The sequence below is a fragment of the Filicampus tigris genome, chromosome 9 (assembly GCF_054856515.1).
Source record: "Filicampus tigris isolate MCC_2025a chromosome 9, RoL_Ftig_1.0, whole genome shotgun sequence".
Classification (NCBI taxonomy): Eukaryota; Metazoa; Chordata; class Actinopteri; order Syngnathiformes; family Syngnathidae; genus Filicampus; species Filicampus tigris.
This window is the reverse complement of record NC_141225.1, coordinates 19,435,363-19,461,246: the sequence shown is the minus strand read 5'-3', so window position 1 is coordinate 19,461,246 and position 25,884 is coordinate 19,435,363. Positions and strand designations below refer to the sequence as shown.

Here is a 25,884-nt window from a genome sequence, read left to right as displayed (position 1 = left end):
CTTGGCCCCCGTTTCCCTGTGGAGAGAAGTGGATCAGGGCCTAGGAGAGGCTGGCTGTAATTTGTGATTAGCGGACAGGTTGTGCTGAATGATATACAACCTCCGGCTGGTTGAACTCCCAGTTCAAAAGAATGTCACTGTCCCGCGCCGCATAAAGCTTGCTGTCTCACTTAAGTGGACTAGAGGAGGTCAAGTTCCAATCTGTACAGTACTGCCTTTTGAAGATCTGCAAAGTCATAACAGCTCCAGTTGAGTGCAGACGATCAAGCTAAGGATCCTCAAAGAGGCCGAAACAAATGCCATAAAGGGCATCGTAATATATAGGCGACACTTGCAGGGGAAGTCGACCCAAACGCTTTTTTTTTTTCAAGAATATGTTCCATGCAAGCTCACTCAGTGGGCGGCCATTTTGTCACTTCTGTCAACTGAAAAGGTAACGACCAATCACGGCCGACCCATTTTCCGAAGCTGAGCCGTGATTGGTCGTTACGTGAGCCCTGAGTAGTTGTGATGTCAGTTTCAGTCAACATAAGTGACAAAATGGCCGCCCCTTGAGATGGCTGAAAAGGGGTGGATTTTGCTGCTTAACTCATATTCCACAAATATAAATCAGAATGACATGTTTCAACTAGTGGGCCTGCTGGGAACATATTCTGGAAAAAAATATATTTGGGTTGATTTCCCTCTTCAAGGGATGCTTATCTACAAATGCATGAAGATGGTTAAACTGGTAAAGGGTGCATTTAGTCGCAAAAAAGAAACACGCATCAGAATCAATTTGTGTTCTCTCCACTTGCTTACGTCTCATGGGGGATGTTTATGACAAGCATCCCCCATGTTTGTGTATTGTCCATTCCCTAAACTGTCGCTCCATAAATTATGGACAGGATGAAATACGAGTTTCACTTGACGGCGCTTCATGCCTCGCTTTTCCAAGGAGACCTAAGATAACAGAATATATGAGGGTTTTTTGCTGTTGTTTTTTTTTTTGTTTGAAAATCCAAAGGACTGAATTCAAAATGCATTGAAGACTTTACAAACAGTGTATAATAACGAGGAACTGCACAAGGTAAGAAGGAGCAAAGTCCATTTCCATTTTCTCCTTAACGGTTACCTCCATGCTGTCAAGTCAACTTTTTATCCGAGAGCTGAGGCTGCTGGGAAATTAGGCAGAGACGGTGGGCCTGGGACCAAGCCTGATCTATTCTTAAATGTGCAGCATTGGGCAAATGCAGTTACAAACCAAAGGCGGCACAGAGTCTAATCTAATAAAGTTGAGGTGGCCCGTGTGGTGAAAGCCTGCTGCTCCCCTGAGGAGCCACGTCTGGGCACAAAAGCACTGCGGCGCCCCCTGTGGCACTGATTGACCCCTACTGGCTTTAGTTGCAGTGCAGGCAATGTGCTGTATCACATTTATAGAGAAGCCAGCCAGCACAGTTGTTTTATCTTTAGCTCCCAGATTGTGTTTGAAACAGGTTGTGAGTGATTAACTATGACTAAGCATCATAACAGGCTACTAGCTTGACGCCGTGTCATTTACTATTTGCATACAGCACAGGAGGACACGCCCTGTGATTGACTGCCAACCAATCTGAGGTGTAGTCTGCCTTTCTTCTTAAGTCAGATGGGATAGTTTAAGCGGTCAAGTAAATGCATGAGTGGACGGATATAGGAGGATTTGCATCAAAACACACAATTTCAAGAGGTTTGGATGAATACTCGGACATTTGGAATTGCAAAAATATTTACAGTCAGTGATGTGGGTAACGCGTTCCCCCAAATTTTCCAGTAAGAACTGACCTGACAAAAATATTACGTGTTGCTGCACACTCTGTGCTGTCGGCAGAGTGTTATCTGGCGTCAATAACGCTATGTAAGAAAACAAAACATGGATCGCAGCACAGTATGCATTAGAGCTTAAAGAGAAAGTCCCGCCAGCTTGTGTGACTGCAGGAGGTCCCCAAATTTAATACTTATACCGTAATTATAAACATTGTATATTATGTTGAGTTTTGCATGACAAAATTAACAGTTCAATGAAATAAAAATAAAAAAGACTGTCTTTAATTCATATGATATTTTAAAAAAAGCTTTATGTTAAGTGAAATCCCCTCCCAAAAAACCCATTTGTTTTTAAACATATTAATTATGGTTAGTAAAAATATTGCCTTTATTTTATTTCAAATGAAAACAAACTTCATTCTTGTATGTCAATCTTGAAAATTCTCTTCGAATTAAGTAGCAAAATTAGGTGCTGTTTTTATGTTCAGCAGGTTTATCCGTATCTGCCGAGTACAACTATTAAAGTAACTTGTAATTTAATTGAGTTACTTTTTAAATCAAGTAATCAGTAATGTAACTAAAGTTACCTATTCAAGATAAGTCTGGCAACACTGTTTACGGTAGTGTAGTCTTGTATAACATTCCCTCAAGGGTTTTTTTTTTTCTGTTTGAGAATCTAAATCAAACCGGATCTTTCTACTCGGAGGGGTTACGGAGTCGGATGGAGTGCTGCCCAACACACTCAGATTACAAATGAAAGGATCTTACTGTGTACACAGAAGCCAAATTTTTCTAATTCTAATTAAAATCACAATAATTGGAAATGGTGCATCAATGCCTTGTCTTTTTCTGTGGGCTGCCCGCTTTGCTGATATTGAAGGAAAACAGAGATGTGGGGTTAATAGCTGCGTGACACCAGGACAGGTATAATCCTATTAAGTGGACTACATACTACAGCTGTGGGCTGTGATTTATATGCTGTATATATTACATATGTGATAATATTACAACTCTGCCATCTACTTTTACGCTACGTTTTTCCTGCGATGCCAGAAAAACTGTCGATCTCAGTTGTTCTGCTTTAAGTAAATGGTGCAGGAGATTTATGTTCTTCCCATCGCTCGATAAAACCAAAGAGCTGGGAATACTCCTTCCTGTAGTAAGACACATTTTCTGCAATTTCTCATCCAAACTGCGCTAGTCAGTGCCCATTAATGTCAGTGGCCAGGATGATCATTCATTATGATGGAAATAAATCATTACGTGGTGTTAAGTGGTAATTAATGAGTTATTTACCTCAAGTTTTATATCAGAAAGGAGAGACGGGTGCTGAAATAAACCCAAGGTCCAAGTCAACTAATATTCCAACATACTGAGGTTTTAACTTTCCACATTGATTGTGAACACTAAATGAATATGACATTATATCTGGACTTTGAAATGAACCACGCAGAACATTTGCTCTGAACCAGTTAAGCCAAAAATAATTCATATGTTTTCCAAATTTTTAGTAAAGGGGGAAGGAATGCGTATCAAATGACAATATTATTTCTGAATGTACTATTTTATTTTAATGAGTTAAAAAAAGAAAATAGCGATTTAAAATTAAACAACCTCTTTACACGTTTTACGTCTTACATGCTTTTGACACTATTTTGTACTATTTCCAGCTAAAAGCCACTCATACCAATTTAAAATGTATTTTTATTCAACATATGGCCAACGTAACAAAAAAAAAAGTGTTTTTTTATTTTTCCTCATTGGGTAATGTGTAAGACATTTGTGCTTTGTTATCTATTGTGGCTGGCCACGCAGGATTTCAGCTTGGTAAATGCATATTTTGGTAGGTTACCAGCGCTTAAGTCCACTTTGAGGATGATTAGACCACAAATTCACACATTGTTGACACATTAGCGTGTAAACTCAATGAGAGCAGGAAAAGTTTGCTTGTACTAAAGTTCACTCAAACACATTTTTGTTGTTGCTTTTCTCTCTGGGGTGAAAGAGAGCACAGCATGCTCAAGCAGTTTATGCTTGTACTAGGATAGCAAAGTTGGCTGTAGGCTGCTCTAGCCGGGAATATGGCATGCAGTGCACAACATGTAAAACGCATTAACATTAACTTTACTTTTGTGAATATTTTGATTACTAATCCTCTCTTGCTCCTCCCTCTCTCTGTCCTAAAAGGTGTTTTTGTGTTCATGGGCATCCAGTCAGTTATCAGTCGCATCTTGGCTTTAATTTGAACATATGCACAGGACGCATAAACTAGCTTGAAAGCGTCTCTCATTCCAATTCAAACAGAGGACAGCGGAGCTGTCTCTGACCACCTGAAACGTTTGCTAGCTAGAAAACATTTAAGCTAACTCCTACCTAACAACATAAACAGTGAGCTACGATTCAATGCAGCAAAAAATGATGATAATAGTGTGTTGGAATTGACTCAAAGTTAATAAATGTCCTGGTTTAAGACAGGTAACACCATATTTCTTACACCACAACTGTACTTTCTTTATATCACTTGAAAGCAGCATATTTGTGCAAATATCTGATCTACTTTGCTTTTTTTTTTTGTTAGCAAGTATACTGAGCGTTGACCGTAATCCACGATGATCTTCAATTTGTGTGCACATTCATGACAATACCATACATGATAAACAGGAGACACACAAAAGGCGAATGGTTTGGTGATGATGTCACTCGCTTCAGAATACCGTATGAATACATTTGGGCTGCAGAAGCTCAGCTGTAAAGACTTGGGTTTTGGAACCGCACTGTTGGGCCACTGTTCAAGTCCCACTGCAGATATTTTTCTTTCACTCATTGAGCATTCTGTGCCGTGCTCTTTGAGTCATCTTTACAGGAAGGCCAGTCCTGAGGAGAGTAACAATGTTGCTGAACTTCCTCCATTTATAGACAGTTTGTTTTAACATGAACTGATGAACACCAAGGCTTTTAGAAATACTTTTAAGACGCCTTCCGGCTTGATACGAGTCAACAATTCTTAATTGTAGGTGTTCTGAGCGCTTTTTTGTGCGTGGTTCACATAAAGCAATTCTTCTTGAAAACAGCAAACCCAAAACTAGTGGGTGTTTTTTCTAGAGCAGGGCACCTTTAACCAACACTTCCAATCGTGTCACATTGATTGCACTCCTGGTTGGCTGACTCCTGACTGATTAGCTCTCTGAGAAGTCATTAGCCTAGGGGCTCACATACTGAAGTATTTTTTTCCACCCTGCACAGTGAATGCATACTGTACACATTATATATTCTATGTTTGTCCATTGTTGTGACTTACTGTAGATGAAAATCTGATCACATCTTATCAATTTACGGAAAATTCAAAGGAATACCAAATACTTTTTTTTTTTTTTTGCAACTATATATACAACCGAGTGTGGGAAGAATTTCCACTAGATGGACTATAATTAGTAAAAAAAAAAAAAAAAAGATGAACCAGATGAACTCACGCTGAGAGTTGATTGGACTCTCTAAATTGCCCCCAGGTGTGATTGTGAGTGCGGATGTTTGTCTCTGTGTGCCCTGCGATTGGCTGGCAACCAATTCAGGGTGTCCCCCGTCTACTGCCCGAAGACAGCTGGGATAGGCTCCAGCACGCCCTGCGACCCTTGTGAGGATAAGCGGTATCGATAATGGATGGATGGATAGTATTTGTCTTTTTACAGAACCCATAAACGGCGTCATCCACCAATTAAAGTTTGGACAAGGATCTGCCTCCCCCAATAAATTTGAACATCAACAAGCTAACAGAAATAAACTACATATAAATAGAAATTAAAGCTCTAAATCTTTCGGTCAGTGTCACTGAGACAAAGTTAAGTCATAATGAGAAGTTCAAATGTGTTTGAAATACCAAACAATGAAATGGAAAGAAACTATGAGGCAATGTGAGCCATAGCGCCCGCGGGGGGCCAAGCGGCCAAAAGAGCTCTCACAACGTGAAGCTGCTCTCTTGGACCCTTGCCTGAGCAAGCTTGTAAGGTGTGTGCATCAGCACACTTGACACCAGCCAGGACTACATGTCCGTTTGGCAAGCCATGTGCAAATGCAACATTGCATGATATTGAGGCTGTCCTACTTTCCGACGTACCTCTCATTCCAAACGCAAGGCTCAGCGCTCTCTCCTCTTTCTCTACAAGCACTCATTAACGACGCTTAAGTGTCAACAAACAGCAAGTACCTGAAGGATTAAACAGTCTATTCACAGGGGAGCAGATCAGCACTGAATCATCCCCACCTGCCACTGCAACATTTTCCCTGAGAAATTGGAGAACAGAAATTGTGCCTGTGTGTTCCACAAGCAAGACAAACTCATTACGCAAAAAAAAAAAAACAACTAATAATCCAGTCTCGGAAGATAACCTTGTGTCGTGTAGCTCGCAGCATGTCAGGATGTAAAACTACTTTTACTTACTATTCTGCAGCCTTGAATGAATACTCCTTCCCCTGAGACTCACCCATGCAGTCTCATGATGTGATGGTGTATGATGATGATGAATTGATTTACTATTTTTTTTTTTTTTTTAAAAGGCCCAAAAATTGCTTTTGGAAATAAATAAATAAAAACAAAAAATAAACCGTGAAGCTTTCAATTTAGAATGGCAAGTGGTTTATAGAATGTTTGACTCGGAATATAGATTGTAAATCCCGGGAACATGTAAAGATTTTTTTTTTCCTCAGATCAATGAAAGAAATGCTCAATAAAATATTGCAGCCACCAAAGAAGGTTTTGTGCAAACTCACCAACTTAAAATGGTGATCAACAACCAAAACAAGTAATTTGATTCACGAGTTCAGACATACGTGTTCAGTGTACAAAATTACCCACACATTTTGTCAATGCAGGTATATCACCTGTTTGGCATTTACAATAACGTTGTTCAGAAAACTATAGCTTCACCTTCTTGTGTTGTTTCCAATGAGAAAGTGGAAAAGGAAAATCACCAACTCCAAAACTGGCCAGGATATCAATAATTTTGGGCCACTGTAGGATTTGATTTGCATAATACATCCTAAAACGCAAGTTCCCTCACTCCCTTGTAGACTAATTACACAAAACCTTCCCAAAATTGACAGTCTAACTTCACCGACAACTCCCCAGTCTTGCACTTAGCCTCTATGTGAACATCCACCGTTAGATGAGCCTCCAACCTTCTCACCTGTCCTCCCCCAACTCCCCTGTTTGCCCCCCCACGTCTTCCCTCTGCTAATGAGCATGGTAATTATGGCTGGCCCAGGCCAAAGGGAGGGGAGAAGGAAAAAAAAAAAACCAGGAGAAGAGGACAAGAATCTATACTGGCTGCTCTACTTACTCTATATACCAACACTCTCTCTCTCTCTTTCTCTCACTGACACATAGCCCTACGCTTAATTAAACATGCCTCAGAGGGACAGAGAGAGAGAGAGAGAGAGAGAGAGAGAAAGAGAGCGAGAGAGAGAGAGAGGTAATTTCACGTCAGTATAGAGTTTGAGAGAGTGAAAAGTGAGAATGATGCAAATGCAGGAAGAGAGAACGATAAGAAGCTGTTGATGGGATGCAGTGTGGTGGGGTACAGTCGGAGGGATGAAGGCGGAAAGGTGAAGATACGGTGTGTGTGGGGTGGACAGGTGAATGCTTAGTGAGCCTGAGAGATAGAGGAAGACCATCCGGGGGGTTTTGGGAGTGCAGCAAGACAGGGGAAGACATTTTTTAGAGGAAAAAAAAAAAAAAAGAGAGCAAAGTCTGATGGAAACAAGAAGGAATTAAAACACCGTGGAAGAGATGGGATTACTATAATGTATGAAAATTATAGCAAAAGAGCTCCCAGGAGGTGATGGAGTAGCAGCTCTAAAGAAATCTAAGTAGCAGAAATGGTGTCTCAGTAATATGAATGGTAATACAGTCCACCCTCAATTTGCAGAGGAAAATAAGAAAGAAGCACAGCTGCATCAGAGGCTTGGCTCGCACCAAACACAATACAAAGTATGCATTAAGAATTCAGGGGATGTGTTTTACATAGCAAGTAGAAGCAAAGTTATAAAATCAAGCAATGGCCAGACGTCAGGACAGCATGTGAGTGCTTGTGTTTGTCCATCCATCCAATAGGACTTCGGCGAGGTCAGAGGTAGTGTACTGATGTTGGCTCACGATCTCTTATAGTTCATCTCAAGGTGTTTGATGGGGTTGATGTCAGGGCTTTCAAGTTCTTCCCCACCAAATGCATCCAAGCATGCCTGTAATTGACATTTCTGGGGCATAATCAGGCTCTGACAGAAAAGAGTTTTCTCCAAACTGTTGCCACCAAGTTGGTAGAATAGAATTGTTCCAAATAAGATGAAGAATTAAGATTTAGGTCATCTAAACGCTAAACTACATTTACACTGCATGTGATCAATTGAGAATTGTATACGTTGTCATCCGGTATTATACAATGAAATGTATTTTTAATTTTTATATGTGCATGTCTTTAAATTACATTCAAGAGAATGTTCACGTTTTTTTAAAAGAACATTTGGCTAATGTAAAGCCAAAATATACCTTTAAGAAAGAGATTAAATGACAACAAGCTGTGGTCCTGTGCCAATTAGAGTCTCGATGTTGTGAATAATTAAGCAGGCTAATAACAGGACAATTAGGGATGTGTAATTACATTAAGGGAACATGGGGACTAGTTTCAACGGGGTAATGATGGCATGCAATTAGAGGGTGAATGTTATCGCCAGGATCATATCAATAATTCATCACCACACCGATTTGTGTAGCCTAAAGATGACGTGTGATGACTTATAAGTGGATATATGGGCGTTTATTTGCTGTGTAGTCAGTTTCAACAAAGCAAAGCGGAGATATATTGTTCCCCACAGCACTGCCCTAGTCTTATTTAAAAAAAAAAATCATTGGGGTCATTTGGGATGCTTTCTAGCAAATTTTGTATTAACGCAACCTATGTGTAGCATCTGATGTGTTATTTTCACTGTGGGTCTTCAGTTCCCTTCCTTCTCGAACGTTTTTCTCCATTTGTTTACTGTTGGTAAAGTCGAAATACAACTACAAATCTAAGAGTGAGCTAAATATGGGAGTAGAAAAAACATTTCATATGGTAATACAGCGCGGTGAACCCAGTGAGCGGTGAGTTTCGGACCTGGGCTTTCAGTGGGGACTTAAGCCATCTCTTAATAACACCATATCATCACAAAATAACACAAATAAGAAAAGAACCCCTATATAAATATGCGTGGCATTAAAGAGGATTTTTTTTTGCATATTTCAGGATAAATACTGTTATTACCAAAGCAAGGAGCACAATTACCTTTATCTTGTAATACATCACCTCCAAACGAGTCCAAACCTCTACACTTTATCACAGTAGTTCCCAATCAATATTTATCTGATAATATGAGAAAAGCTTCAAATAAAATGTATCAAACTCACCAGAAATACTGATGCAGAGCTCCTTTCTGTGTAGCGCTCATATACATGCTTTGCTTTGTAACTACCCCCCCCAAAAAATCAATTTCCAGGTTGAAACAAGCCAGCCAGTGTTGGCTTGACCTATCCTCACAATGTCCAGTTTTTCTTTAACAGCACACCTTGAAAACAACATTTTAATTTTGTCCGATACCATCCTCTCCTGTAAATCATCTTTAGTGTGCATATTTAGCTCAACCAGATGCCAAAAAAAACGCCAGCGTCACTATGCACTTTCACATGGATTGAGTGACATATGCTGCCTAATGGCCAGAACGCCCTTGAAAAAAGGGGTTATAATCTCAATGGAACATTCCTGGTTAAATAAAAAATATATCGTAGAAAATGATCGTATTATGCTAGGTTGTGCATATTGTCATTTGCGCAGTATTTCCGAAACTCGACAAAGAGAAACTGATTTTCACACTACTGAGAGTGCAGGCAACAGCGAGTGGAAAAACTAAACAACTTTCCAGAGGTTTAATTAAAGAACAAGAGCACATTTATCACGAGTCAACCACAAGTCTCAACATCTGGGCTGTGTTGAAATACAACACTTTAGTGCTTGGCGCACTGGCAGATTTTCTCAGCGGTCCATCTCGTGAGAAAGGAAGCAACACATTTGCTGGTCCCCAGCATGCCATGCATGGATACGGGAGACAACAAAGATACAGAGATGACAGGAGCAAGCGGCCCGGGACCTCAAAATGTCTTTATTGTTCACTGCAGTTGACTTTAGAGTGCATTGTGTACTTTGAAACTTTAACAACAGCACATTTGAATTCTTCATGGGACGAGATCAAGAGAAGTAACGCAATATAGTGCACGTTTGAAGAAATACAGGTAGCCTACACACTCCTTGAGTAAATATAGCGTATCTATACTTGCCTTGTAATACATAAAATCACAATCCAAATCATTAGATGCACCTGCACTTGAGATCCAGCAGAAGAAAAAAAATGCTATTAGCAGCATAATGCAGAGTTGAAGACCTCATGAAATGTTTCTTCAGAAAATAATCAGAAATCGGCGCAAACCACCCAAATGTTTACTTGTCTACCCTCCTGGTGTGTCAAACCTGTGACTGGCTATCATAATTAGCATGGGAGCATTCATTTAGGAACATATTTGTTTTCGGAACATCTGTTTTTTCTTCCTCAGCTCGCTTTAGCAGAGATAGCCTCAGCGAGAATATATCAGTGAATGATCTACGGTAAATGTCCCGCCGTCTCTGTCGCCCACATGGAAGGTTATCTATTGTTGTTTTAATAGAGCGCAACGCACGCATCGCAAATTACCTGACGATTATTTGAATGGGTTGTTACTTCTTGGAAAATAATGTTCTGGTGCACACTTCTCGATGGCAACAAATAAAAGACCAACTGTGTGGATTGCGTGTGAGTTGCGACAGTCACCGAGACAGAACACATAAAAAAACAGAGGGCCATCTGCAGGAAAAGCTTACTTAAAGTATAGGAAGACATTATCCATAGGGAGACAATTATACTTGTTGGAAAAGCAGATGTCTTTGAGATTAGGGGAGATTTAACAAGCCTTTTCCAACTGCAATGATGACTGAGCGATGCAGATGTTTCACAATTGGGCCGCGTGTCCACATTGGGCATTTTATTTGCGTTTAAATGCATTGCAAAGCACTTTACGTGGCAAACCCTATTTAAGACCGATTTAGAAGTCGGATGACAAATACTGTATGAAACTCAGGTTTGGTCGTGTAAGATATTTGTGTCACTGGTTGCCACTTTTAAATCTTATTTGGGATTAAGGTCTCTTTCATCCAGCCGGAGCACCGAGGAGCAATTCAGAGGGATCAATAATAAACCCACTCCAAAAATACAAAAGCATTAACTTCCACCCTATTAAAGGTGTCCGCTGAATCAATAGAAAGATAAACAGCAATCGTGGAGATTAGAATTTAAGAATGTACCAAGGTGAAGAAGCAGACATTTTAATTATTAGTGTGCAGAGTGAGTGCTACTCACAGCAGCCATTAAAAGAGAAAATATACACAACTTATGATTCCACTAAGTGGCCCTGCAAGAGCCGGGCTGAACTTTTAAATCCTTTACTGCTCAGGAAGATGTGTAACCGTAAATGAATTATTGGTCGGCATGGATCTCCGCCAAAGACAACCTTGCGGTGGAACTAATTGGGACCGAATGTGCTTAAGGGCTAACACAACTGCACATGCATCACATCTCCAACATCCTACTGAGAATACGCTACTACTACATCCTTGTCTTTGCTTACTTGAGTAACTTTATAGGTCTAAACCTCTCACTAATTCACTCAAAAGACTCAGTCCAAGATCTTTGAAACTGGATTGTTTTCTTCTCTCGCCACTGCCCGGCTGAAAAATCACAGCCGCAATCTTAATTGACTTTTGAACATAATTCAACTCTCTGCGTTCCCCTGCATGTCCCGATAAAAAGTATGTAGCCAAAAAACAAATGAGAAGTGTTTTATGTCTATGTAACAAACACAATACACAACACCACCCCCGTTCTTTCCCATTCAAGCGACAACACACCAGACGTTAAATAAAGACGAAATCCAAATGCCATCACCTCGATTTAAAGAAACAAGCAAGTGTAGACAACATTGGATTATGATCATAATGCTGTATGGCGTGTGCATATTCTCCCAGCGCTTGCGTGGGCTTTTTTTGTAAGTTAATACAACGCGAGTGTGAATGGTTGAATGTTTATACGTGCCCGGCGATTGGATAGGAACTGGATTTCTCGCATAAAGTCAGGTGGGATAGGCTCCAGCAAAAAGAAATGATCTGCACTTTTGCAACATTGTTGTTTAGCAAGCCGCAGTGTAGTCCGTAGGATTGTCAACCGAGAATTGGTACTTCCGCGTGACGGAAATGAAATGGGAAGGATACGCATAAAGATACCCCTTTTACATTTGGAGCTGTTGTAGCTCCAAAAGAATTTATCATCGCAAATTGGTAATAACCCAAGTTAAAAAGTCTGGGTACCAGGATCATGAATGTGTATTAACTATAACAACGACAAGAAAATGCAATTAAATATAGGGTATGTGCTCTTATTTAGAATGAGGTGAATAGTCGGGATATTGCTCTTACTTCAAACGTAATTGGCATTGCTACTACAACGAAGAAATCTGTTAGCTAATTGTCAGGAATGTTCCCAAATGAAATAGTCCTTGAGAGTATTGTTTGTTATTTTGGCCACAGCTGTTCACTCATCTGAACACCTTCGGTTGTCAGCAAAGTATCCTTTTTTTCAAAGATTCTAGGGAGCCTGGGTGGAAATACTGTTGACTCGCTGTCTTCACAAGTATGCTAACAAGCTGTCTGAACATACAAATGTTATCACCACACAACCCCCCTGACAAACTTTGCCTGCCGCTCCATGTTGTCCCTAGACACTATTTTAATAATGAAGCTGCACATTTTCATTCGGTAGACGTGCAAGTGCGCCGTGTGTCACTGGCCCTTGTCAAATATGGAGAAAGAGTTAGAGCACACGCACGTGCTGAAAGCAGAGCTGGGCAGGGGCGGGAAGAACAAAAAGAGAACATAAAACAAACATTATTTGACTTTTTTAGTGGCAGATTTGGTTCAGACAGTGCGATTCCCTACGGAGCAGGGTGAGCGCCGGCAAGGAGAGGCAGCGCAGGAGAGAGAGGGAGCGAGATGGAGTGAATGCTGTCAGAGCAATTGTTCTTCCATGTGTAAAGGTGACAAAAGAAAAGAGTGGAAAGGTGCATGACAGGAGGACATTACGCAAGAGTGTGAAGAGGCAAAGTGAAAGGGGAAAAAAGGTAGCAAGAGAGGCTACATGCAATAGAATGGGCAGGGTGTTACTGATTTAGCATACTTGTCAATCTAATGGTATAGTCCTTTGTACAATGATAGAATTAGCGCAATGTGGCTGGGATCATTTTACATCTTCCACAAGACCTGCCCTTGCCTTGTCTTATTGAGCTCTGGGTGCTTGTGAAGATTGTTCAAGTATGGGTATTCATTACACTCAGGATGAGCAGCATTGTTGTCATGTAACACTTTATCAGTGTTGTCACGCAACACATTCTTGAATGTGTTCAGACTCTTAACTCTCACGTTTGCCACTGATGTTGAAATGGTTCACGACCCTGACTTCCATCCAGGCCGCATGGGTTCAATTCTCTCTCAGTGATGGTGTGAATGTGGGTGTGAAAGCTCATCTGCCGCAAGATATGCCCTGTGATTGACTGGCAACCAGTTCAAATTGTAATCCGACTTTTGCTTGAAGTCAGATGGGACGGGCTCCAGCTCCCCGCGACCCTGAACAGGATGCGGTAAGTGGTGGTGAAAATGGGAGGATGGATGGACGGACTTCGCACATTTGCTTCAAGCGGACAGAATGTCAGAATGTTCTAAAGAAATGCCTCGGGCTAATTTGGATTTGTTGCCAGTAGGTACTGTTCAGAGTTCCTCTTTTTGTCAAATAGTGAAAACAGATTTCAGACAGCAAAAAAAGTATGTTGCCAATTGTACATTTATACACTTTATCACTTTTGCATGTCATCATAAGATTTATTAAATATATCACTTGTGTGTATAGGGTTATTTCATACTTTTTATTTTGATCCAAAATGACATTGTAGCATAACATCATTACTCTACATTTGGGCACAGTCACATTGGGGAACCCCTGTGAAGCCAAACAAAAACCTGGAACATACAATCAAAACATACTTTTAAGTAATTATAGAGGATATATATTTCAAAAATATGGACTTGGATGTGGACTTCAAAATAAAGAGTGGAAGCAAAGATTGTTGTATTGCGAGCCGACCGTTCGCGGTTCCACAACTGAAAACTGAAAGAAACTGTTCAAACACTTGTCTATTAAGCAACCTAAAAACAACTGTGTCATGCTAACCAATAGTGAGCAAAAATATTGCGGAATTGCAGTGTTTAAATTGCAGCTATAAAATATCCTCTTTTGTAATATTTAGGTTCCTTCATTGAACCTATTATGTTTTAAACAAAATATGGAATATTTGGTACATTCAGAAACGTGTACCATGATAAGTTTAAATAAACAAATGCTAACATTCTTCTTTTGTTTGAATTCTTCTTAGTGAGTCACAGTTTCCCATCACTGGTGACTATCTCTGTAACTGCTTACCCCTCCCCTCTCTGCTCGCAGAGGAGAAATTCAAAAGCGACTAGCCTCTTATTAACATCAAAGAGGCGAACGGTTCGTTGACTCAACTCTGCAAGCAGCCAATCATATTGCGTCCTGCTTCAAAGGTCCCCACAACAAAGAAAAGAAGACCTCATTATCAGTGACAACCATTATTAGCGGACATTGAAACCTTGACCTTTTGAAACCATAGTAAAACCTTCAAACTGGTAATCAGTTCATGCCTTCTAAACCGAATACTAGTCCAAATAGACAAGTAACACTTACACTTGTGCGTTTCAGTCATGTTTGTCTCCTGGGGTGGGTGACACCGATTAACGGATGCAATTGATTGATTACATTACCGAATGCTAAACTCTGACCTCAAAGTGCTTCCCAGATAAAAATAATCAAAAGACAGATGCGGTGAATATGGCTGCTTGTATTAAACAGGAGACAGAAGAACACTGAAGTTGTGACACACTGACAGTTGTTGTACATTCAGTACTTTGACAGGTGAATAATAATAGAATGGAGGTCAGACTCATGAGGCCGGCGAAGATTCACACACGGACAACTCTCTGTGGCGCACACGCGCACGCACGCCGGAGGGTGAGTCAGAGCAACGTTCCTCCTGTGTCTCACACACACATAAACAGACTCCCAGCAGAGCCCATGCCAGGTTATATGGAGGGATGGAGTGGCCTGAGTTACGGCCTGCACAGTGCAGCCACTCGCCACAGCAGCGCCATACAGAGTCCATAAAGCATGATGGATGGCCTATCATCATTTACCACTTTGGTGACTTCTCAATGCTGTCACACCCCGCCAAGCACATGCGAAAGAGGCGACGCATACAGCGAAAGAGACGGGCACACAAAGGCAGAACATTTCGGCGAGGACCGAAAAAGCCAACGCAGACAAAGCGACGCTAAAAGGGGTATTAGAGAGAGAGCGAAGGAAGAAAGAGAGAGAGAGAGAGAGAGAGAGAAAGCGAGTAAGAGAGAAAGAGCAGCGTTTGATGAAGGAGCATTTTTCGATGTTTGCCTCAATGAATACACACGGCGTCACGTGCAGCACGCGCATACACATTCATGCTCTGGCGCAAAGGAAGAGAACACTTCCCTGTCCCTTTTCTCTTTGGATGACAGCGGCCCACATACATTCAGGCTGTATTTGGAGCATGTAAAATCTACTGTCTACTCTGCTCTGCTCTGCTCTCGCCCTCTTCCATATCACACCAGAGGGAGGGGGGCAAAAGAGATGAGAGGTGAGAAAGAGAGCAGATGTAGCAGGTGAGAGTTTAGATGCCAAGGCAGGTGAGATATCAAATGTAGTGGAACATTCACAGAGGAAAAAGCCACTCATGTCATACAATTCAGAAGTCAAGGGGAAAAAAGACGCCATCATCCATCGGTGCAGGTTATAGTGTCACGCGAGAAAGCATGAGACGACAGTTCAAAGAGCATCAGAGGATTAACTGTTTTATGTTTTGTAGCGGTTGGCATATTTTCACCCCTGTGGAAAATAAATAAACAAAATAAACAAAAAACAAAAATAACTTTTGTCATCGAAAGGGGACGCCAACCCAAACATATTTTTTTCAATGCAAGCCCACCAGTTGAAACAAGGCATACTGATAAATATTGTGCTTGTGGAATAAGAGTTAATCCACTCGTTTTTAACCATCTCTGGGCGCGGCCATTTTGTCACTTCTGTCGGCTGAAAATGACATCACAACTGCTCAGGGCTCAGGTAACGATCTCTCACAGCTGACCTGTTTTCTGAAGCTGAACCGTGATTGGTCGTTACCTGAGCCCTGAGCAGTTGTGATGTCATTTTCAGTTGACAGATATGACAAAATGGCCGCCCACTGAGATGGCTAAAAAGGGGTGGATTTTGCTGTTTAACTCATATTCCGCAAACGCAATATTAATCAGAATGCCGTGTTTCAACTAGTGGGCCTGCTGGGAACATATTCTTGAAAAAAATATGTTTGGGTTGATTTCCACTTTAAGTGAACATTATTTTTATGTCTTAATAAAAGATAGCAAAACAACATAGAAGAGTGGTGAAAGCATAAGGGCGGAAAGACACCATCTCTGGACAGTGTCTATTGATCGCCACCCAGCCCACATCAGCACAACTTTCCCAAATTGCTATTGAGAAGTGACCTGTAATGCAATTACTGGCCAATGCGGGGCCTTGGTTGCCATCAATTATTAAAAGCTGCCTGAGTCGTGGCCCGCTATCCTGGCTTTGCTGGTGTGTCGTGTCATTATCACATCTGCTGGCCACAAGCTCACCAGCTGCTACAACTGTGTCCGGAATAAGATTTTCCAGCAACATTTCCTTCTCCATCCAGCTAATTACGTGATATGGCCAAATCAAGAGAATGACATTTCTGTTATGGATTTACAGCATCACCGGTAAAGGTGTGATGAGGAAGGTGGCGGAATATGATTTGGATTGGAAGCTTTTAGAGATCATTATGAGGTTTGATTAAAGTATTAAAAATCCACCAGCAGTACAGCTTACCTTGTCCATCTTTCCAAACATCCAATTTTGTATGTAAAGTCAACAAACCAGAGTGCCTTTTGCAATGGGAGCACACCTGCTGCGATACCAGGAGTGGACCATGAAGATTCAGTGTTTACACTTACATTCACTTTTACCTTCTTGGGTACAGCGTACCGGTTTTAGAACGAACTGCAGTGCTATGGTAATTAATTTATTAAATATTTAGTTACAGTAGTATAATGTTACACTATTCATTAGAGATAGACCGATATGGTTTTTTTCAGGGCCGATAAAATAGTTATTTTTTTATAGTTATATAATACTATAATTATTAATAGTCAAGGAGGCCGATAACCGATATTTGGAGGTGATATTCATTTTCAGTAAAAAGGTAAACATTGGCATATACTTATTGAACAATTTTTCAGATTTTCATAATGTTGCTTATTATTACAAACATTTTTTGACAATACACATCTTTGTTATAAAAGATTAACAAAAGGTTTAGGGATCTAGGGATGTAGTTTTCTACAGTAAATGAAGTTCTGCAAAATTTCAAAATGACAAATGTTAAACTTTCACATGTCTTTGTTTTGATTTCAACACAGTTTTAAATTGATTTATTATCGGCCATTAGATTTGTTACAAAGGCCGATGCCGATATTCGTCAAAACATATCAAATATCGGCGCCAATAATCGGCCCGGCCGATAATCGGTCCATCCCTATTATTTATGTAACTATAGTGTTAGGATCTTGACTACACGAGCTGTAGAATATATACAATCCAGATCACATGGTAGAAACTTTTTTAGCGAGTTTGTTTGCATGTACTTCTGTTCCACGCACCATTCATCTCTGTCTTCATCTTTCCTGACGTGAAGGAAATGCGGGCCAGGAGACAACGGCTGAATTCTCCTGTATTTTTACTGTAGGTGTTAAGCCATCGTTGGTTTCTGTTTCAGCCCAAGATAAGCCTTTCCAAAGGAGTGCAGCTCGCTACTACCTCTATTGCTGTGTTCCTCACAGCATGACAAGTTTAGTTGTCTGTAATTGGAAGATTGTCTGCCATGACTGTTACGGTAAAAGAAGACAGGGGGGAAAAAAAAAACTGTGCAATAGATGATAATTGCCATTTTTCTTTAAGCTGACACAATCATTTTTCTTTCCGCTGCTCTCATTATTGAAGCCCTTGCTCAAACTGGAACAGTACTTTTATAGTCACTGTCTAGCATAGCACTTAAAAAAAGCACCGCAATAGACTTTTGAATGCCTAATCAAAGCAATTGTGGTAGAAAGCAACATTATAATCAGATTAAAAACCCTTGATCTGCTGGATTCTAAAAGTCTATATCAAGCGTTTTTGGTAAACAAGAGATACCTAATGTTAATTGTCTCAATAAGGTACATTTAACAGAATTGCATTTTAATTATTTATGCTATTGTTGAGGAAAAAGGCCAACAGTCAACAACTCTCAGTGAACTTTAATTTCACATTAATAATAGCACCAATCTCTTTCAATCCCTCTTTTGTAAACTCGAGAAAGAAAAAAATACTGGATGGTAATAGGCTGAGAAAAAGAGATGCGGATGCAAAGGACAACAAGCTGCATAAATGAAATTTCCCAGCTCTGCATTAATGACAAGAGAGCAGGCAAGATATGAATCACACTCCGTTAAGAAAAAGAAAGTTATGGTGGACTCAATACTGTCTGTAGAGCACCACTAGAATAGATAATAGTTTGTGTGTGATATACTATCTTTTATTGTTTTCTGTTACCTATTATTGCATCTTTGACATTACTGTGGACAGTAAATGAAGAACTAGAGACACACTATAAACGTGCCACTTGACTGTTAAGACACACTGCGCAGGGAGCTTTAGAGCATAAAAAAAATAGTTAGTATGATAATGGCATACAGTACATGTGGCTCTCAACTACGGGACACAGAAGAAGGTCAAATAAGATGGAATCAGGTGAATTCATCAGACGCACAGAAGGAGGTGTGATAATAGATATGATATATTATCATAACAATAAGCCAAAGCAAAGTTTTTAGGTTTTTATGAGAAAACACTCACAATATCTGCCAAAATAATTCAACATACATAAAAGCAAACTAAGCGCCACAATAAAGCAACAGTCCAATTTCCCCCTTATGTATACAAAACAAGCATTAACAGCAAGTGTAGAAACTAATTATATGTGGAAGGACTCGTATTGCTAGCGAGAGAAAATTATTTAGATAGCCGACCGTTTTCCTACAGGAAAAATACTTTCTGTGATAGAGTGCCTCTGTCATGGATCTTTTTCCCATCCAAAAGAGCATTTGTGACATCATCCATTCTGATGAGAGACGACCCCGCGCGTGTACGCCAGACATGATGTGTGGTATATGTACAGTATTCAAATTTATCCTTAGTGTCCGAATTGATATAAATCTGCAACTGCAGTAGAGACTTGTCCCTATGGAAGAAAGCACGAATAAATTGTTCATTTAGAATTGTCACTGGGGAGTCCATGCCCACAGTGCACATTTTCCTCTCCTAATGAGATTAAACAAACTGTCTAGATGATATCATTACACATACTGTAATATGGCCCAGTAGTGTGAAGGTGTATAATGTCACATTTGGGTCATCAATCTATAGGCCTAAAGGGTACAATGCTGCACTTTTGAAATGAGTTGCATTGCTGGACTAGTGTAAAGAGAACCGTTGCCTCTAGACGGATGACTCTTTATTCGTTTTTCTCATTACAATCTGCTCAAACTCCACTTGGTAATGGGAGGTTGTAACATCAGGCCTAAAGCCCAACCATAATGAGGCCATTCAGACGCTAGATGACAGAAGATGGCGTCTACTATACAACTGCAGTTATCTTTGGCGCGATGATTCCATCACTTGCATCGTTCCATCTTGCATTGGAGGGTTTCACCAAAAAGGAAACCACTGCATATGACATATGATGCACATGGTATGTGGTAAAAGCTGTGGAAGATATCATAAAAATCCTTGGCCTCAGGTGGTGGAGGAAGAAATACAACCAATAGTGCAATAGATAACAGGAAATGAAGCCAAATCAATGGATATAAAGTACGACCACTCAAACACAATTCCTTACAGCTTTGCACCAGGAAAAACATTTTGGTTTTAGAAAATGATTCTGTGATATGCTTTATTCAACATACAATTTGTACTGTAAAATAAGCGCTGTGAATACATTACAACAAAAAAGCTCACAAACCCGAGTGCAATTAAAGGTGATGAATTGCACAACTTGTGAACTTGTAAGGAACTAATGCGAGGGATGCATGTTCATTTTTATTGTAACTAATTCAGTTCTAACTGAAGTGGAACATGTGAATCGCTCATATGGGAGTTGCAGTTTCTTGACGATTCTGAAAGGCTTTGCTAGACACAGTCATGGAATAAGTCTCTTGCTTTGTGGCCTCATCACAGATTACGAAACACACAGAAGGTGCTGGCAGCTCCCTCCGATCTTCCTGGCGAAGAAAGGAAACTGTTGACGTTCCCAAACGATGGACGACAACATCACAATTTTACCAATTGACACAGGATTATCCCCAACACCACCGCCTACAAGGCAAAGCCGACCACTCTACGAGATGATAACAAGACATGAAAGTCTAAAGAGAGATTTCACCAGTGGATACAAGAAAAAAATCAAAGAATGCCTTCAGAAGTTGGAAATGGAGGAAGGAATTGACAGCAGCACGGACCATTGCCTACACTCCCGGGAAGCAGCATCGAAAAATCATTAGCAAGAAGCTCCACTCAGGCAGCATTAAGTCTACCACCTACAACATTGACAAACTTCTAGTCACTATTTTCACAATCTTGGTTGGAAATAGCCCTCACTGTACCCTTTTCCACGATTTCACCACTAAGGTTCTGAACTTTGTGTTATCTCCAGATGAAAGCATTTAGAACTGAGTAAGCAAAGGTGAAACAAGCAACAAGTCCAACAATTCAACTTTTTGATGCCAGCAATCCTGCTCTCTACACATGTTTGCATTAAATTGGAAGTCAACCCCAAATCTTTCTTTACAATAATATGTTCTATGAAGCACCACTAGTCCAAACTTGATATTCTGATTAATATTGTGTTCGTGGACTATGAATTAAGCAGCAGCATCCACCTGTTTTTATCCATCTCTAGGGGCGTCCATTTTGTCACTTGCTGTTGACTGAAAATGACAGCACAGTAGCTCAGGGCTCAGGTAACAACCAATCAGGGCTCAGCTTCACAAAACAGTGAGCCCTGATTGGTTGTTGCCTGAGCCCTGAGCAACTGTGATGTTATTTTCAGTCAAGACAAAATGGCCACCCCCTTAGAGTGATAAGACAACGGGTGGATTTAGCTACTTAACTTATATTCCACAAAGGCAATTGTAATCAGAATGCTGTGTTTAGCCTAAAAGAAATTTTTGAGCTGACTTCTCCTTTAAATACTTTGGTGATAAGCAAAGTCTTGAGTTTGCATACAGCCATGCCACTAAATGCTTAATTTTTTTTTTTTTTTTTTTTTAAACTGTCCAACGGGCCAAGCACCTTCACCAGCATTGACGCAGAAAAAAAGTTCTGCCATTTGGAGTGCAGAAAAAACCAAAACAATGGCGTGTTACCTTTTTAAAGGTGTTTGTTCTGTAATTAATTCATCAGAATTGACATGCAACAGCTCTAGAAAAAAAGCTTTGCTATTTTAATGTAAGAGAGAAATTATTATTTATTTATTATTTACTATTATAAAAAGTAGGGTTCCTTATTCAAGACTAATCATCCAGTTCATTCCTGTAAATTTCCACAGATCCCTTTAATTACAGTGAAAAGTTTCCAAATGTCAAAATTCATAGATTTTTTTTTTTTTTTTTTTTTTTTTTTTTTAAGAACTGGCAACAGAATTCCTCTTCTATCGTATGTAGTTTATGGATGCATTGAAACGCATTTCTGCATAGTGCTGCTCTTGGACCATGGATATTGTTTATTTATTCCCTCTTGGCAGCACTCTTAACTGTTGACTGGTAATAAATTGCCCATCAAGTCTTTGGCTGTAAAAAGATGTGTGTTCTTGATAAAGCGCACACTCTTATAGACGGCAAAAAGGCGGTGCCGTGTTTTTTGGCTGTGCGCTTTTCTTGTATTACTCCTATCACATTCTGTCAAGGACCAGATTCATTAATTGGAGCGTTCCATGAGGCAAACGGTTTTCTTTTGGAGAAGGGTGATTAGAATAGCTGATGGGGTGATGACTGGGAGAGAGGGAGGGGATGATTTAGCTCTGAGGCCTGTGGCATTTTTTATGTGGACATGCCGCTGTGACCCTTGCACACTGCACCACAAATCTACATTGACAATAGGAGTGTGAATCTTCATCGCCAACTTAGTTGGGCATGGGGCAAAATCACAGTCCAGTAGCACCAAAACAACCCTCCAACCTGTTCACCCTGGCAGGTTTCAACCAAAGTTGGGGGGCTTATTGAGACAGCGTTGCCATGAAACTGGGTCGCAAGAGCCAATCAATGTCATCGATTTCTGGCATTCCCTGGCCTTAGCTCAACTGGGAGAGGCTGGCTGCTTCTGCCCGTGCCGTTGGAGGAGTTGTGTTGTAGGAATAAGAAAACCAATCAGTCGTTACAGAGGCACCTCACCAACATCTCTCTTCCCACTCCTTCCCGCTTGGCTTCATCAACCTTTCCCCCGTTGCCTGCTATTCATTTGCTTTCCCATCTTTTTCTGGTATTTGTTTGCCCCCGGGCTGGCATCAGGCATGTGAATGTGCTCTACTGCATGTGTGTTGATTGCATGTGGGCGTGCATGTGTTCTGAAATGACCCATTGATTCAGAGTGTTCCATATTATTATCATTTTTTTTTCCATCAGGATCACTATTACAGTACGAGTCAATCGACGCTGTATTACTCTCTCCCTCGCTCTCTCTGCACTCTCTTTCCATGAGTATCAGGTTGTTGAATGGAAGCGTTTGTGAAGAGATTTGGATTACCGTTACAAGAGAAGTCTTTGCGGTGTGAGCGAGTGCATGTGTTGTTGGCATCAGTGGTCTGCGTTGTGGCAATGTACAAAGTATTCATTGCATCATAAATATGCGCCTCTTGTGTAGCATGCGTGGTTAGGGTGTTTGTTATTGTCCATCGATGCATTTTCTACTCATCCTTATTTGGACTATTGCTAAAATGGATCCCAGGGAAGAGTCGGGGTACACCCCGGACTGCTAGCATATAGACAACCTGTGCAAGGGCATTCATTTTGTTGATCCTTTTCAAAAAGAAAATTTGCAAGGCCACAGTGGTTGATACACTAAAATTTTATCATTTGCCGCAAACTGCACTATTGGCTTTCCACATTAGTATGGCTAATACAGATGAAAAGTTTGATGAATAAATATGTTTTTGTTTTATTCTCAGACCAGTTCTAAAGAAAGACATGTTTAATTGACTGTTTGGACAGCTGGAAGAAAATCCGTATTTTGCAAATTCTTATGCAACCACAAGCTCTGTCTGTAAACACCCAGATTGAAAATTTGGACTCGTTTGTTAATCTACTAAACCACCATTACACACAGTCTGGATGAGAAGATTTTGAGTGATTTGTATTGTTTTTTTTCTTTTACTGCAAGCTTGTTTGTTAAAATTTTATGTGCAGAACCTTATCCATCATGTGCATCTCTAAGGACATTAAAAAAGAAGTCAATTACTTTCAGAGCATTAGATTGACTCTGTTTAAATCAGTATACATATAGCAGTACAATTGAATCTGAAATGATTGGGGCCAGCCTGGAGCTTCCTATGCTGTTATCTAAACGAACGATACCATGTTGATGAACTGACATTGTTGTGTGTGTGTGTGTGTGTGTGTGTCTAAGGGGTGAACAATGCAACTGCTCTTGCAGTTGTGCAAAGTCGTATACACTATTATTCATTAGGAGCTGCTTATTTCTGCTTTTTACACGCATCGGCGGTCATCTGAAATTCTACATTTTAAATCCCAGCGAACGTAATAGTAGATAAAGTCCATGCCTTAATACATTCTGGACTGTGGGTTTCCTTTTCCGTTTGTCGTCTTTGTTTGCATTGCACTGGTTTATCAAGTGATGATAAAGAAATACCAATTTTAAAAATACCTGAAAAATACCTCTCCCGTAGAATAATGGACGCTAATTACAATTCTGCATATTCCGGTGTTCTTTCAAGCAATATAAGTGAAATTCAAATGGAATGGAATTCAAACTTGGCAACAGAAAGGTGGACTAGTGGTGAATGGCTGTTTATGTGTCGGCTTGGGATTGGCTGAAAATGGATGAAGGGACTTCAAACTTGAGTCCGCCATTAGAAATTCAGCGACTGACGATTTGTTGCTTATTTACCTTCAGTCTCAACTGGCACCGCACACGCGCGCTCGCATGAGCAAACAAACGCACGCACACACTCACACCCGGAGCCTTCAGTACTTTGCGCTGCGCTACACCAACAGCCTACAGCCGTGCTTACAGGCCATTTCCACTAGGTAGTCTAATCCCCTCTACTCCCGGCTCACCTGGCAGCCACAGAAAGAAGACTCCGGAAAACTTTTTAAATATAAAGGTTGGGAAAGCAACTTTGATGATAAAAAGCGCATCAGTACGCCAAGTGAAGGGGAAAGAAGCTTTAAGGGGGGGAAAAGGGATTTCATTTTCAGGATTTTGGTTGTGTTGGCCTGAGAGAGGGGATTGATGGAGGCTGGAGGGACAGAGAAAACAAACAAGGTGGAAAAAACAAAACCGTTTAAGAGCGAGCGCCATCAAATTTCCTTCTGCCTTTCTTTGGCTAACTCCTATTTACCAATTCATTACTTTCACCAAGGAGGGAATGTTTTGGGTTTTTGGCTGTGAGTATTTTCACGTTTGTTTGTGTGCCAGCGGGATTATGCAAAAAAAGTAAGTGATTTCCCCCAAACTTTATTCAGGTCTCAGATCGACGTCTGTTTCTTTGCTATTGTGGATGTCAGATTTCCGGCGTCGATACTGTCTTTATTGCCACGTGAATAGGTTTAGAATGTCCATTACTGCCACCTACAGGACTGGAGTGGGCAGGTATGAATGGCAACTGAAAACACCATACAACTGGACTGACAGCAGATCTTTTTACCCAATGGCTCTGAAGTCTTTAGCAAACTTCCTGCTCCATTTCTCGGAAGATCTACAGAAGGTCCCTCTAAAAGGCATACGCTTGTTTACTTTAAACTTGCCCTCGATCAATTTCAAAATTGAGAGTGTCCTTTTCCTGGCAAAAGCGTTGCTAATTAGCATTTGCCTCTGGAGCCAAGTTGATTGCAAATGACGATACAGGTATTTCTGCACTTACATTTATATGCTATGTAGTATGAGACCAAATCCACGAATCCTTCCTACATTCACTGTTGGTAAAACTACAAACGCATTTTTGCTCAAACAATGATGGAAAAGGCCAAAACATCCGTCACAGCAGGTTTGTGAACAAGAAAAAAAAATCACATTCTGGTTTTGACCAAATATTTAATCTCTCTCCTTGTATGTGTCTCCCTGTTTCTTTTCTCAAAAATATTCCACTGGGAAGTGAAAAAAAAAAACCCCAAAAAACTGAAAGCACGGATCTCCACTCCTCCGCTCTTCTTGCTGCACGTCTGTGATGTCATAATCACTCACATCAAAGGCTATGCGCTCAACACGGCGACTGTCAGCTTCCCCTAGAGGCGTCATTAAAAAACGAACACAGCGAAGCAAGCCAGGCCTGACAGAGACACATCAAAACTTCCCGACACACACGTGTGCAAGTATGCATTCTCGCGTATGCACTTGGCTTGCATGTCTACATGTAAAGACGCATGCGCATGAGCTCCCATGCACATGCATGACAAATGAAGCGCAGGGATAAATACATGCAAAAACTCCTGCAAA

At 40.6% G+C, this 25,884-nt stretch overlaps 1 protein-coding gene across 9 annotated transcripts in view; it reads right to left on the bottom strand.

Annotated features, from left to right (window-relative positions):
• Positions 1-25,884, bottom strand: part of celf4 (CUGBP, Elav-like family member 4) — a 255,505-nt gene that overhangs the window by 33,288 nt on the left and 196,333 nt on the right. The window lies entirely within an intron of this gene.